The sequence below is a fragment of the Homalodisca vitripennis genome, chromosome 7 (genome assembly GCF_021130785.1).
Source record: "Homalodisca vitripennis isolate AUS2020 chromosome 7, UT_GWSS_2.1, whole genome shotgun sequence".
Taxonomy (NCBI): Eukaryota; Metazoa; Arthropoda; class Insecta; order Hemiptera; family Cicadellidae; genus Homalodisca; species Homalodisca vitripennis.
This window is the reverse complement of record NC_060213.1, coordinates 58,371,405-58,376,320: the sequence shown is the minus strand read 5'-3', so window position 1 is coordinate 58,376,320 and position 4,916 is coordinate 58,371,405.

The following is a 4,916-nucleotide window of genomic DNA, read 5'->3' as shown; positions in this document are numbered from 1 at the left end:
CAGAAATATAGAACCTACACCGAAAATGTGAATTGTTAAGTATGAAAGTAATTTCAAGAATTACAGGCACAGTTTATTCTGTATAATGGTAACGTTTATAGATTCCAAATGATTAAAAAGTTAAGATTAGCGCACAGGTGCAATCAATTAATTACAGTTTTATTTGAGAATTTTAACATTCGCAGATAACAATTTTTCTAAATAAGCACTTTTATAAAAAGTTATTCCGGCCGACGTAGAAAAATAATAAGAGCATTAACATATTTGAATTTAAAGACAGGATAAACCGTAAAACAGGAAAAATGTAATTTGGAGTCCAAAAAATTACCTGCAGAACTAATTAAGGTGACGCAATATGTCTGCAAGTAGGGAGTGAATACGCATAACTAGTATTTCAATTTGTATTTCATCAAGCAATACCACTCAATAAAAATATCCAGCAGGGCCAACAAGTGAAAGGAAAATATCTGAAAGTAGAAAAGTATAAATCAAAACAAAAATACCCAAATTCAAATATTTAATAGCGTAATACACACTTTTTTGTAAAAGCTATAACCTAATAAAGTTATTCAAAATAACATGTTTTACACAATTTAAGCACAATCGTGTAAGTATTTTCAAGTGAAAAGAAAAAACGAATGAAGTTATTTATATTTGAACTATTAGTTTAGTGTCGAAGATCAGTAATAAAACCTTATCATGAATTAAGAAATCACTGACCAACTATAAAGCAGAATACTCCTTGTATAACTAATTGGGAATAATGAGTTAAACTCTATTACGAAAATAACTCTCTTTTGTTGGTCAACTGTGGTTGTCCTAAACCTAAACGAGTAAGTTAGAAACAGCTCTGTCAAGAATGAAAATGTTTTAATGTCATTTCATATTTAAAACTGAAAAGAAGATATAGTGTCATACGATATTGAAAAGACGGTCGCCATATTATAAAATGCTATAAAATGCAAAATTAATGAAGAATAGAAAATATGAAGTTCTCTGTCAAGAAGTTCTTCTGAATGTATTAATTTTTGTCACAACTTAGATGGATACCCTGTATGTTACGTTGATCGGTATATCATCCCTTTTGCGTAACCCGGGAAAAACTTACCTATGTTTTGTCAATTTGTCGCTTTTCGTGGCAGATCTCAGGAAAGAAGCCTATCGGAGGGCCACCACAACAGCTTTGTATACCTTTATTTGCAATCCTTTAAATTTTAAGTTTTGTTTTCGTATAAAAGTGGATTTTCTTGTAGTTGTTGCACTGTTTAGGGATGTTTTAATTTACTTGTTGTCCCACTTGTCTTCATAATTACTGTCATCATTGACTAATTACCATACTTCTTCACATATCCACCACCAACTCATCAATTAAAAAGCTCATTTCCACAACAGTCCTTTTTTAGAAAGCTGTGGTTTCATCAATAAAAGATCCACGACTTCATCCAGACTTCGAGAGTCAATTTTAATTGTATGAGTTCAGAGCCTGGTTTTCTTCAATTGGTAGACAAACTTTCTCTAAACATAAAATTTATCGTCAGCCACGTTACTTTTATGGAGATCAAAATCGAAGGGTAGCAAAAGTGTTAAAAATATTAAACGTTATTTTTCTCTTTTCATGTTTTTCTGACCTTGATACACTTAAAACTAAACGTCAAACTCGTACATAAATGAATAATCAGCGTCACCTAATCATATACAGACCATATAGTGGCGGCGATTTTCAGTGTCTTGTCTTTCTGTTTTTGAGGTATGTCCTTGTCTGATGGCGATATAACTTATGTCTGGTCTGAAGACCAGTTTTAAGTGTACCAAGTTAGGTAAAATGTAATCTGAGGGGAAATAATCGTTTCATATTTTTAACCCTTTCTATACCCTTTAAGCATGTATCTAGACATTTTCTATTTCCAATAACAAAATTAATATTAGAAACTTTGTATTCATTTACCAGTGCTTCAATTTTACGATTACCCATGTTGATGGTTAACCCCATTTTAGGTTAGAAATCTATAGTTCCGTTTAAGGTATTGATTTTTGACAACGAATGGTTTGTGAATGAACACTTCAGTCGCTAAAAATAATAAATTAACATTTTAAATAGCCTTGTAATGTTTCTTTAGAGCACTATTATAGTAAGACACTACCGAGGAAATAATGAAGGTCGCCCGCGTTTATTATCTGAAGTGTGGTCCAAGAGAAGTTCTACACTAGCCCCGTTTCTGTTCAAGGGTTTAGACCTCACTAAACAGACTGAAATATTGTTTGCATTGTTTTCAATATCTTGCTCTAGTGCGCCTAGAGTTTAGTCTCATAAAAACAGGGTAAAACCTTTAACTGTTTTTCTTCCTTTTACCCATCGCAGAATCTGTAATATGTTTCATAAAGGCAGGTATTTTTCTAAATATCTTTGGCATTTGTAAAATGAAAAATTAATTGAGGCTAGAACTTAATTTTCTGTTTTATTTGTAATAACCAGTAATAATAAGTGTAAGCTGAAATACAGCTGGATACATATGAACCAAATCTGTAATATGAAGACTGTAAGGTGTAAATAAAAACTCCCGGCGGAGCAAATACTTTTTGTGTTTCAATGTTTATTGAATTGTGTGTATATGTGTGTGTGCGCGCGCGTTTGGGAGTACTGTAAAATACACCCCACCCCCGTTATAAAACCTCCTTTACATATATATATGTAACAAGGTTTATAAAAATTTAATTAATGTATATATGTATATGTGTATACAAAAGATGACTGGAGTAAATAACATGTTTTTATTTAACTCAAAACATGCCTTTTCCTGAAGCTAGGACTTACATAAATACCGTAAAATCTCATTTATATCTTCAACCGTTCTTATTTTCGCTCCTTAAATGCTCATAATTTTCTTGGGGTGATTAAAACGAATTTTACTTTTATGTTATCTTAACGACCTGCGACTTATACATTTAAAACATTGGACTAAACTATAACATATTGCACGAGATTGCGCTGTGGTGTGTGTGTGTGTGTGTGTGTGTGTGTGTGTGTGTGTGTGTGTGTGTGTGTTTGAGTTAAAACTATATATCAGGTTAGTCGTAATTCAGACTCATATATTTAACTATTCCAACTAAATTTATTATTATTATTATTATTAAATACATTACCGGGATAATCCTACAAATATGTTGAAATGTTGAAATACAATTAGACAAATTTAGATATGGCATTATCTTGTGTAACACACATTGCGCGTTTTGGAACATTTATTATTTTTATTTTTTTTTCTCTAATCCGACTCGCAGTTATTATCCGGGAGAATTGCCACTCACATAAGACTAAGAAATATATACAGCAGATAAAGACACCATTAAGTGATGTGAATGACATAAGGGTGGAAGAGAGAAACTAACCTCGTTTCTTTTATAAAATTCATTTGGTCACTATCATATTTGTTGAAATTTTGTTTAATATTTTCACAAACAAAACATAACATGTCTTTAATAAATAATGTTCAAACAGTCGAGGTCGATCTATCTCTCATTCATGATATAAAAATTATGTTTTGGCCCCCAAACTCGAATCCTGGGTACGTCACTGTGTTCATTAGTCGTGGACTATTCCGTCAGGAAATATTTAGTACCACTAGCGTGTGGTAAATACAAGTAAAATCGTACAAACAATACTGTCCGAAACTTTGTAAATTATTACCCTGTCCAATTTTATTATTAATTTTACGATGTGAAAGGAACCGTTATTCGTCTTGTATTAAACCACTGATTCGATCATTGCTTACATCAAGTTTTAAAACGAATTAGTGTCCTAAACCTTGTTGTTCTGTAATTTTTCATCAGATATTTTTGTTCTGGTTAAGGCTGTCCTTTTGAATATTAAAATTAAAAATTGTTTTAGGCACAATAATGTTTGAAAATGTAGGATTCGTTGCATTAGGAACTATTTATACTGTTTTTCAATGCTTAATAACAAAATAATATATACTAGCAGTTACCCGCGCCTCCACACGCAATTTTCAAAATCGAAAGCCATAACTTTCTTAGTTAAAGCCTCTATGATATTATATGATGGAGTCCTACAATTTTTTGAACATAAGGAGACATATCAGGTATATGTTATTTCAGATTCCATGGTTAAGAGATTTAAAATGTAAAAAGTTTGACTGCTTCTATTTTAGGTTTTGTTGTGTGAATAAACACATACATATAAGTCTCGAAAAACTAATTTGGTCAAACAAATGCCAACTTCTATATGTTTAGATTAATTTCCTATCCAAAGAATTTCAAATCCCATAGTTAAATTTGACTTGTGCCCCGACCAAGAAAATATATACCAACAAAAACTTCGAGTAGAAAGTGTCTACTTTCGGATTTTTTCATTTGCTTGCTGTCTAAGATTTTTCAAGTGCCATAGTGATAGTTTTCTTTTCATCCCGATAAAGAAAATAATGACTTACTTACGACTGAAAAGTTACTCCTATCGAAAGAGTTAGATACGACCGATTAAATTCACTTCCGCTCTAATTTATTTACGGCTTCACAGTTGAGTTTATTTTATTGCACTACCAATAAAATGAAAACATACGTGGGTTTTGGAATCCAACTTACATTTACAAGCGTTTATTTGCGGTCTGCGATGTTTCTGGTACTATAAGTAATATTCATTTTACCCCAATGAAGAAAATATATTTGCACACGTATACTTAAAAAGACTACTTTAGTCAAAATGGATTTAGTTTCGTCGCTTGTATTCTGCTTCTGATATAAGATGAAGAGTGTGCCATCGCTTTGCTTTTCTTTTAATTACAGTAAACATTTTAAGCAAGACAACCAGTTTCGATAACCTTATGTACAAAACATTTACAGCTTTATTCGTCAAGGTGGGTTTTAGAACTCCGTTTAAATATCAAAATAGGAATAACAAAACA